Source organism: Fundulus heteroclitus, chromosome 9 (assembly GCF_011125445.2).
Source record: "Fundulus heteroclitus isolate FHET01 chromosome 9, MU-UCD_Fhet_4.1, whole genome shotgun sequence".
Taxonomy (NCBI): domain Eukaryota; kingdom Metazoa; phylum Chordata; class Actinopteri; order Cyprinodontiformes; family Fundulidae; genus Fundulus; species Fundulus heteroclitus.
In genome coordinates, this window is record NC_046369.1 from 15,236,985 (window position 1) to 15,253,478 (window position 16,494).

Consider the following 16,494-nt stretch of genomic DNA (forward strand, 5'->3'; position numbering starts at 1 on the left):
GCTCTGTGCCACCTATCAGTTTTCTGATGAGACTTAGGATGGGGTGGCTGGATGATGTCTTCAGTGCTTTGCAAGATGGACTGGAAATGTGTCAAGGATTTAAAACACAATTCTGTTTCTTGGGAAACCAAATAAAGCCGGCTTTATTTCCTGTTAGATGTGCTTAATATGTCTCCTTATTCTTTTGTTTTAATTAATTTGTTCATTTAAAAAAATATATAAATGTGGTTAACCTTATCAGTATTATAATGGTGCTTTTCTTCATTTCAAAAACAGTTCAGTTATCCAAAGATAAATAAATTAAAGTAAGATTAAAGTAGAAAGAATTTATATTTCAAACTCCCACAATATGAAAACAATCCAGCTCACACAGCAGTGAAAACAATAGACTTTTTTTCAGCATTAGTATCAATGCTTTATCTGATGTCCCTCAGAGTAAGAAAATGCATATATATCATGGTGGTGAATACTGCATATTCTTGTTATCTCACACACATTTACAAAGATAGGGAAGTGAAAACACCCAAAGGAAACAGAGGATAGAGGAAAATGAAAGTGGAAAAGTTAAAGAAAGCTATATATCAATGGTTTGGAGTTAGCTGTTCTAGTGTTCAATAAATGGACCTGGAGAGCTACAACTGCGTATATCACTTCAAATTATTTTTTACTAATGTGTCTTTTCTCCCTTCTCTGCGTGTGTGTGTTTCAAGTTTATTTCAAGAGGTTACAAAATGCATTCGTACAAGCAATTAGGTGAAAAGAAATCCTTCTTCAAGGGCACCTTGATTTACTGAGCACAGAAATGGCTCTCAGTCCATTTCTGTGCGATTATGCTATTTCGATTGAAAATTCCTTTTTTGCAAGCCTCTGGATTAGCATCCTTTTAGATGCATCTACTTCCTACATGTGCTTACGTGTTTTGAAATTAACTGTACACCTTTTCCCATGTAGTTTACTTTTCACATGCCCTTACAGTGAGTATCTTTACTGAAGTTCAAATTTTAACATAGAAAACATACTTCTTTTAATCAACATCTTTTTAAGTAGGAATCTAACTTGCATTTTCTCCCACATAAACATGTTTCATAATTTTCTCATGCCTTTGTTTGTTAAAATGCCTGACCTTGTCTGAATGAGTGTGTAACAAGATCACGACAATAAAGAAGGGAGAGGGCCTTCAGTCTTTCCAGAAGGCTGGCGCTTGGCAAGCTGTTAAGGGGAAAAAAAGCATAGGTTGATTTATTTAAAAGTCTCCAAGATGTTTAAAAAAATCCAATAAAGTTTAACTACAGCATTTAGTGCTATGAAACGAACGTGGCTTCATTCTCTGTCTTTAACAAGCTATAAAAGTGGATGATAGCAGAAGGATAGAACAAAATGCAGGTTGCATCATAGTTACGTAAATTGGTAACTGCCGTACACTGATGAATGCTTTGAATGAGTTTTTGGCAGGTCATCCTGACACAGGCAGGAGTGCTGCTGGGCGGGGTTCAATACACTTCCAGAATGTCTCAGTGGGAAGACAAAGCATGTTAAATCTTCATCTATTCCCTTTTTAATCAAACAGTTTAATTCTAAAATTTGAAAATCTCACTATAAATAAAGTCATTCACCACATAAAAATATGCCTGAAGAGTAACTGTAACTCTAAAAAAAATTGTAACTCCACTTCAAACTTGTAATTGCAATACTAGAGCAAAGCTCAGAAGTGACTTTGAAAAGCTGTCTGTGTCAAGCAAGACATGTCAGTTAACACTGCAACAAAGGCAAAGGAAGTAAATGAGTTTTCATCAACGGTTTTGTTTCTTCTTCTGTTTTTTTGTCTCTAAAGGTAATAGACCTGTCATTGTTCTAATAATGATGAATCTTTCCTGTCTGCATTGAAAAGGATAGGCGATGGAAGTGAAATATCAATGTACCAGGTTTGCCTGTTGTCTGATAGGGATTTAAAACTAAGTGTGTAACTGCAAAAAGTCCAGCCTTTGTATGGTTATAAAAAGGTAATCAAACTGTCACGGATCTTTATCAAATATCAGCCTTTCATTAGTAACCCATCGGCTGCACCTTGACTAAAGCTAAATAATGCTTTAAAAGAAACACAATCCAGTTAAATTCACCTTGCTCAACTTCAAACACATTCAGCTCCAACTTGTGATGCTAGGGAATTTTAGAAGAAACAAATCACACCTCCTCCCTTGCCTCCAAGACTCAACACTTAATTAGACCTCTGCCATTATAATACCTTCTGGGTAATGCACTGTATAGTGCAATTATTCCTGCCTGACAACATTGCAGTTCATTTAGGCTTCTTATCAAAGCTAAGAAATTTTTCATCCATGTTAAAGCGGCAGAGGGGAGAAAAAAAAACTCAAAATGAATTTCACAACTGCGTGATATCCACAACCAGCACTCCAAGGCATGGTTTGACTTGACTATGTCAATAAATTCACTTGCTTGCTGCAGTGACTTGTCAGTGGTTGGTTGTTTATGTCTCAAGAAGAAATGAACAATCTTTGAGAGTCAAATTGTGTGTGTGTGTGTGTGTAAGTGTGTGATTTCATCAGTAAAGCAACTGGACTATGCAAGACTACTGCAAAAGTAAATGCAAAGAGTTCCAGACTCTTTCAGTATCCATGTTTTTAAGTGTATTGCAGAAATCATACAGAGAAAAAAAAAAGATTAATTTTAAATAATAACAGAAAATTAAAAAACGTCTCCATGCTTGAATTAGCTGGGCTACGATCGTGTATACAATAGGTACTGACAGAACACGGGGTATAAATTCTGGATTTGATTAGCGTTGAAAATAAATTAAAATAACGTATCACAACCTTTTACGAAAAAAATGTCAGTCTCCTGGCAATTGCTTCAATGTATTCAAATGGAATTTTATGTGATAGACTAACACAGTAGTGCATAAATGGAGTTACATAACAATGATACACGGTTTTGAAAATATTTTACAGATAAAAATCTCAAAATGTGATACGCGTTTTCAGCCATTCTCAGAATAAAATCCAGTGTACAACCAATGGGTGTCAAAATATTAGTAAGAATAATCCACTTTTTAATCTCAGAGTGCCAAAAAGACGATCAAACTTGACTATCTAGAGCAGGGGTTCCCAAAGTGGGGGTCGCGACCTTTCGGGGGGGGGGGGGGGGTTCGGTCCTTAGATGATTTGTTGCTGATGAACAAAAAAGATTTAGTATTTCTTTATTTGTGAAACTGATACCAAACCATAACTTAACAAGATGCTCAACTTTCATAATTGTAATGCTTGAGAAAGGTTTCACTTCTTTTCTACATTACTTTTGTAACTTTATGACTTTATTTTCATAATTCTTCTTCCCCATGAAAAAAGAAATCCCACCTGCCAAAAAGGGGGTCACCAGTCTCCGACGTTGTAATTTTGGGGGTAAAAGTCGTAACAAGGTTTCTCTAGGTGAACCTGCGGAAGGATCACAGCTGTTCTATGAAAGAGAACACTAATGAAGAAACAGCATCATAAAGACCACGAACAGTAGAAATCTCAGGGACAAAGTTGTGGAGAAATTTAATGCAAATTGTAAAATTGTAGTTAAATTGTAAAACAATATCCCAAACCTAGCACTGATCTGACCATTATCTATAAATGGAAAGACAATGACACAGCTGCAAATTTACCAAAACATGGCTGCCCACCTAGACTCACAGAGCAGGCAAATATTATTGGTGAGGAATCTGAGAGGCTCATGGCAACTCTGGAGGAGCTGCAAGATCCAATGTTCAGATGGTAGAATTGGTTTTTCACTTCACAAATCTGATGCACAGGTATGGTTCAGATTAAAGGATAGTATGTTATGAATCTAAGACCAGAAAGTATTGACTCAGGGTTGCTGAATACTAATGCATGCCGCTCCTCTCACATTTTCAGATGTAAAAATCTTTGAAAATCTTGTGTCCTTTTTCCACCATTGTCACAATTATGTGTCAGAGTATGTGGTTTGGATGCTGTGCCAAAGTGCATAAAGGATCTAAGGAGTGGCATGATGAATGAAGGAGCATGGACAAAGAAAGCAGGTGTCATAATCCTTAGGTGTTTGGGTTTTTTGGTTTCTGTAGATGTCTCTATTTCTTTCCTTGCTGGTCATACTTAAATGTGCCACTTTAGTTCTTCTCATTTGTTTTCTCGGGAGTACATTGTACACTGTGCATTTGGGTTTTTCATTTTGGGTTTTTCTGTTGAATTCCTTCCTGTGTTTCCCTGACTTGTCCAGCTCAGGTACCCTGTTGTCCTCAGTTCCCTCTACGTATATTGGACTCAGCTGTTGCTACTCACCTTACTCACACCTGCTTTCCATGCCTTTTCTCCTCACTCTCCTCTGTGTATAAACTGCTTGGAAGTCTCCTTTCATCACTGATTCCTTCCATTGCCTGCTCCATGTCTATGTTCTTCATACCTTGACGTTGTTCCGTGGTTCCCTTGCTCCCTGTGCCTTTGTGTTCATCTAGTTGTTGTGGATCTGTTTAGGAAGTTTAATTTATTTTCATTAAAATCCTTGCTCTGCATTTGAGTGCTTTAAAACTGACCCATGACAGCAGGTGGTAACACAAAGTAATAGACATGGTAATGGAAGGCGCCGATGAGGAACAATAATGAACAGAGAGCCTATAAACTATGGGACAAATGGAAAATGACACTGAATGCTGGTGAGTTAATCAGGAGATCATGTGAAGCAGCAGGAGCAGAAGAAGTGCATGGAGATTGAGGAAAGGTGGCTAGAGAAGTACCTGGACTAAGGCACAAGGAAATGAACCAAATGGAAAAGACAAATACTAATCTAAAGGGGAATAACCTAGAATAACCTAGAATATGCGGGGGACAAAATACAGAATTAAACAAAAATGGTAATACAATCGATTGACATAAATAAATATGAAAATACAGCAAACATAAAAACAAAAGACAACCGGACCCAAAACACCTTTAGATCATGACATCACACATTACTTTCTGTTGGGCTATCACAAAATTGCTCAATGAAACATTGAAGTTTGTGGTTGTGACATGTCAAATATAAAAACGTTAGAGGGTATGCATACTTTTGAAAGCCAGTGTATACCCACATCTTATTTTTTGAGACTCCTGCATTTCGACTCTTCCATTTATATTTAATCCTCACTGAAATCTTTACATCACTTTTTTTTTATCCTTTACCTGAATTCCTTTCGCACAGTCTCCTTCTTTCTTTCTTTAACAGCCAACTTCCTGTGCTGCAGAGATTCTGTTATCGGTTCCACAAAGGGGTTGCTGCACATCTCCTTCCTTTGGCTGGTTTATCCATTTTTTGTTTGTTTTGCTCCTTTCAACCCCTGCTGTTGTGCACTGACCCGGAATATATGCGGTCAACCTATATACTGTGAGCTGTGAGTGAACAGCTTCCATCTGCAGGAGCAATCTGCTATGTTTGGGTCCTTTGAGCTCTGCCATGTCTACCCACCCACTGCTTTCACGATGTTTCACACGTTACATGCTGAACTGCAGTTCAACTCCCTCAATTGGCCCTCCGGCTGTCTGTCGGGATGATGCCGAATATCCTTGGGGCTTGACCTTCCTGGAAGGCAGCGAACTGTCAAGTCTGGTTATGTTTTAGCGCTACTGCATCAGTGTACAACACATTCTGGAGTGTGCAGATTGTGGCATACTCTTCAGACCCCCGTCATTAGAAGTCATCAGGCCTGACCTTTCAAATCGTAATCACCTCAATGAAGATATCCGATCAGTGAAACGCTCTAAATGATTTTTTCTGAATGTACAGGGAAGACACGAGAGGGCTGCTATTTTTATAAAACTGTTTACAGTTTTATAATACTTTTTCACATGTGCTCCTGGGCATTCGAGAAATCATTAACCAAACCTTGCAAAACTTTTTTACTCAATTGCCCTTCACAGGTCAGTGAATTGGAGAATGAGAACTCCTCAGGCTAAGTGAACAGAAACTGCTGAAATTAAGGTAACTGAGTAACTGTTTGCTGTTCTCCATAGTTAGAAGGAAAAACACTCACATTCTCTGCAGCGTTACCTCAGGTATGCAGTCAGTTGAATGCGATTAAGAGAAGCGACTGTTCTCTAAATGTGGTTGAATTTTAACCAGCATACATTGAGTAAGGCTGCCGTTGTTACCGAAGGAAGGTGAATTGGTATGTTTGTGGTCTTAAGCTGTGAGCATGGACCGTGACCAGGCTTTGTGAACGAATGGCTGTGCTCTTGTTGGGTAATTGGGATCCAGAAGAAAAGGGGAAACTGAAGATGAGACAAACACAAGAGTCAGACAAGTTGTGTTATGTTGTGATCTTTACCAAAAAAAAAGTAAAAAAAGAACGGTGAGTGAACAGCACCCTTAAAGCTGCTCTTGTTCGTTGGTTTGTATGTACGTTTTGGGATTGATTTGATTTCAATTTTGACAGTAGCCAATGGACCAAAATAAGCCCGGATACCCAGAAACTTTACTCGTTGTTGCCTGAGCCCTTTCACTATATGACATCAATATTTCAGTTTGACCTTTTCTCAAGGGCAACCACAATTAAATCTGACTAGTAAAATATACATTACACCATGCACACACATCTACACACATACGCACTACAAGCTACAACATACTGTATACTAGGGTTGATCAATTAACAAGAGAACCCAAGGTATAACCTTCACAACCTCAAGGTTGTTGACTCTCATTAGGCATGCAGTCACACAATTTTGCACTTTGCAAAACCCATCTCTTGACCTACTCAACTGTATTCTACCGGCACACATACCGTCTTTCCAGGCCTTCATTGCCATTCTTATCATGCATCTGTCTCTCACAAAACCCCTCAGAGCAGTACATGCTCGTAAGAATATGCATAAATGTGTGTGTGCAGGTAAAAAAAAAAAAAAAAAAAAAAGTATGCATGTTTACAGTTTCCCTCTGGGTTCGTTTAAAGGAGAATTCCACCTCCAATCTAATCTCCATCTAATGCTGCAAGGTTTGCTACCTGCTTGGGTAATCTTCCTTAGCTGCAGCACCCATATGGCTGAATGGGAACTTTTTTTTTGTTTTATTACAGATCAGACAGACTGGGACCACATTCTCTGGTTCTTGTAATAGCTTGTCCTTGGGTATTTTTATGGCAACTTATTTTATTCATTCACACAAGGCCACAAAGAGGATATTACAAACCAGTTTGAAGGAAAGACTGAATGTTACTTATGCAATAGTAATGACCATTAAAACTCTTAATTTCAGCAACTATATTAGATAAAATAAACAAAGTGCATGGCTGAAAAAACAATGTAATATGCAATAATGTATGTATTCATTCCGCTGCAGTCATCATCAGCTTATTCATCATTGTAAGACATTAAGTCTGCCTTCCTACTGGACAATATAGGTCTTTCCATGATCCTAGAACCTGATATCCTGTCAGTGTGATGCTGAAAGGGTTGCTATTTTTTGCTATTTACTAGTCTTCTTGTCAAGTCTTCCCTTACCTCCCCCTCCTAAAGTCTGATTGTCAAAGACGACATGCCTCCCTGCAGAGGTGGGTGAAAATTTAAGACATGTGGGAGTAAGCAGGGCCAGGAGGAGTAGAGCAAAGGTTGCTTGAGAATGCCACTCAGGTTTTCAATTGGTGTGAGCAGGGGCCTCTCTGGGATGACAGAGTGTGTGGCCGATCTGACGGGATAGGAAACCCAAATGTGGGATGGGCTGGTTGCCACAGTGCTGAGCGAGAATGCAAGTGATGGATGAAGGTTGTTAGATGCAGTAATTGTGTTCAGGTAATTGACCCCAGCTCCCCGAAACCGCCCGCTCCCTCGGCTCTAGGTGAGCCAAGCTCTCCATCTCTCTCGCGATTCTGCCCCACAGATGGGAGAAAACGTCAGCAAAGACTTGGCAAGCTGCTTGTTTAGGATTTTCAAGCTTTTACCTATATTTGATGCTGCTTCTTATTTACTTAGCCCATGCAAATATTTTGTGCAGTTTTATACTATAAACTCTTAGCTGTCAGCGTTAACAACTATAACCAAGTTTCACACCACGCCAAAGATAAAAATAAAATATGCAAGTTATTTGAGGTGTAAAGAAATGAAAAGAAAAATCCCATGATGCACAAAAAAACTTTCCTTTGTCCTTACTAATTGCCTGACAGCAAAAAGGTCTGGAGTCTGAATCTCAGCTGGGGAACTGGCATGTTCTCCAGGTTCTCCAAGACTTGACACCAAGCCCACCACAATTAGCTGTATGAAGAAGTTAGAAAAAAAACTTGTTAATCTATATAATGCTGTTCTTGGCAGTTGTAAATTAATGAATAAATTAACAAACACATAAACAAATATCACTTTATGTTTAAGGAATTTCCTTTAGAATGCAGTGAGATTCATACAACAGTCAGACATAAATGAAGACATATTTTAGGGCAGATTGTTACATTACAGATAAATAGGCAAGATCTGAAACCAAATGACAGCTTAAAGGGGGCATAACATGCAAAATCCAGTTTTCTAGCCCTTAAAAACATTTTACTGTGAACTTGGCGTCTGTAGGAGTGCAGAACGTTTTAATGTAGTCTGTCCAGGTATTGCGTAGATATCTTTATATTCTTTTTAGGTCATATTTTTCAAGCCGTTCAGTTTTCACTATTCACTATTCTATATTTCACTCTTTTATGTCTTCTGAACAATTACGTCACATTATTTGGTGTGGAACTGCTAAATAAGATCATGGATTTCCAGGTTTCCCCCATTTTTATATCTTGAAGCGATTTTGCAGTCCAAGCTGAAGGATGCCAAAGATAACTCAAAATGTTCGGTAGTTCATTACACCATCCCACAGCATACTCAAAAAATGTCCAAATAGGGTGAAATTGAACACTCTGCCACCTGGAGGGGGGCGAGGTGTGACGTGCCTCCTTTAGATTTAAAGAGACTGCATCAAAAAAAATTTGCTCTCAGGCGACATCACCACGGAGCCAAACAAAACCAAATTAAGATATCTGCACAGAAAAGTTTGGGTGTAATGATGAAACCGTTTGAAGCCAAACAAGCTGTAATGGGCATTGTAATATGTATAGCACACCAGTGGGTGCCGTGGTACTGCAGTAACCTAAGCAAGGGAAGTAAAGATCATCACATTGCTCATGTGCATGGAAGTGCTGCAACTATGGAGATCACCATTTTAGTTGTTGGTACGAGAGCGCATGCATGTTAAAGGAGAGGAGTGGACTACGTAGGCTCACTTGCACAAACGCGTGTGTAGCAGGTTATGTGTATAGGGGTGTCACGACCGAGGCACGCGAGGGGCAGCTTCAAACCTATCCACTCTGGGAGCTAGTTTCAGTTGTAGTCGGTTTTGCGGCTACTTCACTGGGACGGGACCCCCTAACTGAAAAAAAAGCTTACAAAAGTACTTAGAACTCTTGAACTAAAAAAGAATCGCCGACTCAGTGCCACAACATGTGATGTATTTCATCAAGATTTTAGGTGCTACATCAATACAAAATATTGCAAAGTTGTAAAGTGAAAGACAAATAATTTTTTTTTTTTTCAAATAATTAGGCTAGAAGGCAGTGTGTTTTTGTAATGAGTCTCCTTTACTCATATATCTCTAAATAAAATAAGTTGCATCTATCTACAGAAGTCCTCAACATGGACAAGACCCTTCTGGGACTCTTCATTCGAGAACTCAAGAACAGGTATATGGGGCAGACTCTCCTGGGCCCCCTTGGGTAACTTGGAGTTAAGAACACAAAGTGGAACCACCTGGTCCCTCCTTGAAGAACTTGGGATCAGGATATGGACCCTCCTGGGCCCCATTGTCAGAGATCTCAGGAACAGGAATGTGAGGCGGGTCTTACTTGACCCCTGCTGAGAACTTGGAAAAAGAAACACATGGTGAGTGGTGCTCGGCGCCCTCACAAAACTTGGAAACAGGAACACAGGAGAGAATATTTTGTAGAGTAGCAGCTGTGGAGGAGTAGAATATTATCTCCTGCATATTAGAACCCACCATTAATAGCATTCTCAACCCCGTCTTGCCACTCTGTTGATGGGAAAGACCAATGACATTGCAGCTGGAGATGAAAATGCAGAGGCCAAAGGATGCACAATGTGTATCTCGAATGCTGTTGCTGCAGGCATCAGAATTGCTGCTAGTGTGGCAGAAGAGGATGTAGAAGCTTTGGGAGGCAAGGATATAGGAGCTGCTGCTGTTGTTCAGAAGAGAAGAGGAACAGGTTCTGCTGCTGGAACATGCTAAGAGGCAGTTATGGGAATACAACTCTGCTGGCTGCAGTCCACTATAGGAGCTCAAGAGAAGTCTGGGCTGGGGAATGCTGAGGAATGACCCATGACAAAGAGTCGGCTTGGTACCGTAAAACCTTTGACCTGGTCAGAAACCACAGGGCAGGTGTGAAGGCACTGACCAGATCCTCTGGAGCAGGGGCATCTCGATCACAGCGTTGTCTGTGGCAGGAGGAAGAGGAATCAGGAGGTGCTGCGATAAGTGGTGGAAAAGGTTGGAGGGTGCCCTGGGCTGAAGCTCCCTGAAGTTCAAGGAGTAGGTTACATGGTGGTATACCCATTGAAAGCTCCTCAGTCCAAAACCTGGTGGCACCAAAACCAGCTTTGACCCCTACAAATGTGTGCTCCAACTACTCCTGCAGCACTGAAGAACAGCAAGAACTCTGTATCATCATCATACAAGTTCTTAGCCTCCTACAGCTGCTGCTGGATCCACCTTCGTAGTTCAGCCGAGTTCTGAAAGCGGCTCTTTGCTTGGTCCAAAATCTGGTCCCATCCTTCTTTCAGAGTTTGTGGTTTGGATCAGGTCAATCATCAGGTGATATTGTGACTCCCAGTTCCTGTTCCCATTTCTCCTTGATATAAGATGTAGAGTGGCACCTTAGTTTTGTGAGGTACCAATATAATTCACCAATGATTTTCCTGTGTATTTTTCTTCTCATGGTTTTATAAACATTTGTGTGATGCAAGATATGTTGTCCAATTGTAACTTTTTAATGTTTTTAATATAATATCTGAGCTGAAGGTATTTGTAAAAATCATCGCTGACATAGTTTGGAAATCTATGAGATCCTGCTGTTTGTCCATTAAGAGGCATAATGAAGAAACGCCCTGTTTGTCCCATTGGATTTAGCTTTTGTCAATCACAGCTGGTTCAAAGTGAACGTCATACACTGGCCACGTTAAAATGTTTGATCTTGATCCTGTGTTTTCCTGTGCAAACCCATTATTGTATTTTTTCTTTATCATCAAAACTCTTAAGTCTGATTTTAATGTTCCTGTATGTGGTGAACATTATAATTCAGCCGAACACAGACTAGTACTACAAGTAGAGTAGTAGTGTACTTTGAATGGGCAGGAGACCAGATGATGCAGGCGGAGACTGACTTAACCAAGTAATGCAGGCAGGTGTTTGACTTGACCGGGTGTTGCATGCAAAACCAGGCTTGACAAGAAGCCACTGATGTGTTCCCAGAGCGAGGCACAGAAATCACAGGAAAAATCCTGACCAGGTGGTGAACACAAGCACTAGACAAACAAACCAGCGAGGGCAGGACGAGAACAGGTCCAAGGGATGAACAGGCAGAGTGCCGAGAAGACACTGGGAAAAACAACACATGCAGGCAGCAAGACAGGACCCACGTTCTGGCAGGGAGTAGACGAGTGAGACAACAGGTGGAAAGACTTGAAGGTAATTAGTGGCAGCAGGTGGATCTGTTTACGGAGCAGAGTGGTGGCTGGGAGGTAGCTGAGCTGAGTGCAGCATGGAGTGAAGGGAGATAATCAGTCCTAAAACAGGTCCAAAACAAATCCAAAATCACCTCACTGATTCCAAGTTCTGTTCTGCATTTGAGTCCTTTTAACTGAATCATGAGGTGGTTACAAAAATATGTACTTAAGGGAAGTGAATACAAATGCACACCACACTTTGCATGTTTTTCTTTCTAAAAAGTTTAAAAATGTATCATTTTCTTTCCACTTTACAATAATGCAATACTTTTGTCATATAGAATTTCCAACAAATTACCTTGAAGATTTTGGCTGTTACATGACAAACTGTAGAAAAGACTCTTTAACTATGTAAAAACACAAAGACGGACTGATGACAGATGGGGATAGTTGTAAATAAATTGAGAAGAGAAAAAGCTTAGCACGTAAAACTCATTATTCTTGATTATATTCAGTCAATCTATCAGGGGCTCCATTCATTTGTAACTAATATAAAAGTATAAATGTGAATATCAATGTTTTATTCTATGAAAAATTGATTATGGGAAACAAAACCTTGAGCCCACAAGTTCTGAAAATATTAACATGATCAACAAAACATGAATTAGCATACTTTTCCCAGCATGTGATATGTAGTATAGATCAATCAGAAATGCATCACGTCCTCACCTTAAGTAATAAAGTCAATCTGTCCTCTGAGTGTCAAGGAAGTGTTGACGAAAACTGAGACGGATTGTTGTGGCTGGATACAGAGGAGGTGATGATGTACTTCCCTCCCCATGTCTCAGCAGTTTATGGCTGCATTCATCACTGGCACAAGCCCCTGTGCTTAAAATCAGCTGGGTATATCTTAATCTACAACCCCTGATTTAGACCAAGCCATGGAGCAGGCTGACACATTTTTAAACAGAGCTGAGCAATGTAAATCATTGCCTCAGTAAGTGTTAAGCTGACGGGTTCATGCTAATAAATCAGAGTGGAGAGAGGCACTTCTGTCTGCAAATAAACATTTGAGTCAATGCATATTTAACTACTCAAGAGAGAGGGCAACATCATGAGGAAGTTCTTGCAGTACTCAGAACAGGTTTGGTACCCTTGGAGTTGCTGTTATGTTTCTTCTCCGATTAGGCATAACATTATGACAATGTGTTGTGTTGTCCCCCCTTTTGCTGCCAAAACAACCCTCACCAGTTGAGGTATGGATTCCATCATCCCCCTTAAGGTGTACTGTAGTATGTGGCTCTAAGATGTAAGTAGCAGGTTGTTGAAGCTGCAATGTGGGGCCTCCATGGATCAAGTATGATTTTTGAGTAAATCTCACAGAGATGCTGAATTAAACTGAGATCTTGGGAATTTGCAAGATAGGTCTCTACCTCAAACGGGTTATTGTACTCCTCAAACCATTTTTGCAGTGTGCATTATTTTTGCTGAAAGAGGCCGCAACTAGCAAGGAATACAATTTTCATGAAAGGGAAAATTGTTGCATTGCCTGTTATAATTCTAAGGTAGTTTGTTTCAAAGGAAAGGTGTAAAATTAACATCCACCTGAATATTAGGACCCCAGGTTTCCCAATATCATTTTTGCCCAAAGCCTCATACTGCCTCCACCAACTTGTGTTCTTCCTATGGTGCCTCCTGGTGCCATATTTTTCCTAGTTAGGCAATGTACACATTCCCAACTATCTAAGTGATGTTAAAGAAACACTGTTTTATCAGAGCTCGTTATCTTCTTAGTCAGCTCCGACTGGTCTGCAGCCATGCAAACTCATAGAACGAACTGCGGAGCACAATAGTTTTGTAACGTTTTTCTACAAGAGCTAACATCACTTCTTCAATTTTGTACAGTAGTTCTAGTCCAGAATGAACCTCACGAGCTAATTCTGAGCTAGTTCCTTCCTTGGACTACTGCAGGCTTAGAACACCCCACAAGAGGCACAGTTTCATAGAGCCCTACCACAGTTGTCTGATGATCCCTATTTGAATCCTTGTGCTTGCCTTTTAGTAAATAGGCTTTTGAGAAGAAAATCTGCATTTATTGCAATATATATTTCACCCACTAACTGGTGGTGTGATGTAGAGATCATCAGTGCTAATCAGCTCACCTGTTTCTGGTCATAATATTATGTTGGCCAATGTATATTTTATGTAAATAATACTTCTAATGGGAGTGTCTACATTTGCTCAAATCACATGGAATGAATTGTTCCTATGTTTTGCATTCACCTGCTTTCATTGGTAGATGAAAAGTAAATGATACAAAGATGACATGCCACTGAACAAAAGTACAACACCTTGCCCAAGTCACAATCAATATTAACAGACGATCCAAATTGTGAGTTAAAGAAATAATTAAGCTTCTATGACCTTCTTGAAGGGCACATCACTTAGTTTTCTTGTTGTCCATAAAGCCACCTTTCAATTACAACCTATTCAGTGGCTTTTAACTGATCAAACCTGATAAAAAAGGGAACTCTACGGGGATTGTAAAATGACAAATGACCCATTAATTTTCCTCACCAAAGAAATTGATCGGGGAAGAATAATCTAATGAAAATATTCCCAAGTTAAACTGAAATGTGATTAACATCCAATCGTAAAGAAAAGGACCAATCAAGCTGAAATGAATTATCATTCTCCCCCTATTTCTTCATCCAAGGTTACTGCTGCTCCCTGCTAAATGCAATGGGGCAATGACCAGACAGGGTACCACACACCATTCACCTGCCATACAGTTTTTCTTTAGCGTGTGTTCCAATTCATATTTTTCGAATAAAAAGCAATAAAAAATAGTTAAGTAAAAGTCAATCAAACTCCATAGTGGTAAAATCTAGTCCTTTCTTTTACTCTTACACAAGCTTTTTTAATCACACTCAGAACACTCAAATGGAATCTGTGCCCTGGCAGCACTTCTTCATGCCATTTCAGGTGTATTAAATAGCGATCGGAACCGTGTTGTATGTCTTGTAATGATAATTTGGGCAAGCAGTTTATAACAGTTTATCCAGGCAGGCTGCCACATCACACTGCCTGACATTGCTATGACTATTAGCCGAAGAGTTGGAAGTAAATGATGGAAGGACAGTGCTTGAAGGTGTCAAAGCCCATTCATGTCATCTGGCCTCTATCGATTCAGACACAGAATAAAGGATGAAGTAAGGGAAAGACATTGCAGGTGCATTTTTCCCAACCAACCCTCACTTTGTCTGTTAAACACTGGCACATTGTGATTTAGAGAGCAATTTATTCCCAGCACCATCACCGGTCAAGCTGGTAAGGCAGAGCAGATGCACAAGCTTGCCGCTTCTGCACAAGGTCAAAGATTATGTCAGATATGCTATTTTTTTTTTTTAGATTACACCGAGAATGACATTAATGTGTATCTCACTCACAAAGACACAACAACAGAAATAGGCTATTAGCTGATAGTGACAGATTTTAGCTATTATCATAAAGCAAAATAACCTGCATGTTTATCCAAGCGTTTGTTTCATAGAGGATCCAACACATTCTTGTTTTCAGATTTTCAACGACAAAGTATTGTCAACGAAAATCCTTTATTACACCATACATCTTATTGTAATAACCAATTCGCAACTGAGATTAAATGACAGTGCTGTTATTTAAAGTAGGAATAACATACACAAAGGCTAATTTGAAATTAAAACAGACACACCAATGACTTTGTATCTTGTATAAAAGTAAATTTAAACCTATATAAAATTTTAATATTTCACAATTTAATAAGGACCGGTTCCAATGTAGGGAGGCCAGGATATCCACTCCTGTAATTTCAAGAAACAGTTTTGTTTTTGGAAGTAGTAACCCTATTTTGACCCTAAATATTAGCCTACAAGTTAATACATTTCAGTCATAGAGAGCATATGATAGGTAAATGTTTTTTTTTTTTTCATTTTTTGTCACTCAATGCAGCACTTAAATGTTTCACATGTCTCATACAGGCTGCATACTCTTCTGTTAATAGCTAGTTTCTGCTTAACCATTAATGATATGAATATGTTTTGCCACTCAAAAATACTACTTTGTAAAAAGAAAAAAAAAACAGTTTCTGAAATGTCTAAAATTTAACATAGTTTCGACCTTACAGGACTACTACCTAAGAATATGTTTTCTTACAGAAAAATCTGCTGCTATAAAAGACATTGTGTAAATGACAACTGCAGACAGTTTCAGTTCAGTACAGTTTATTTGCCTACCACCAATTAACAGAATGTTACCTCTAGGCCCTCAACACAAACACTCAATTCAATTGAGTGTACATACATTCCAATTTATCATAGCGGTCAAATTATTTAGTCAAGTTCAGGTCATTATTAAAATTGGGTAAAAGGTTTTCCATTTAAAGCTATAATTGGTAATCCTGTTCAGAAACATATTTTGTTATATTGGGCAAGATTGTCCTTCCATCCTGAAAGTCATCAGTACATTATGTATTCAGAAAAAGGAGGTTAAAAAAATAAATCTATGTGGGACCTACAGGTCTGTAAAAACTCTAACCCTGCCATTCGGTCCAAAGGGCGGGGATTTATCAGAGTCCCAAAAGTTCCCAGGGTATCACTTTGTCTATTGGTTGTCCCACATGCCAATCATTATGATGGAGCAGTGTGTTTGTGCTTGATCGCTGCACATGTGCACTTCTAGTGTTTATGTATCTGGTTAGCTTAGTGGTTAGCTTCGGTGTTAGCCGTTCATTATACCTATGCCACTC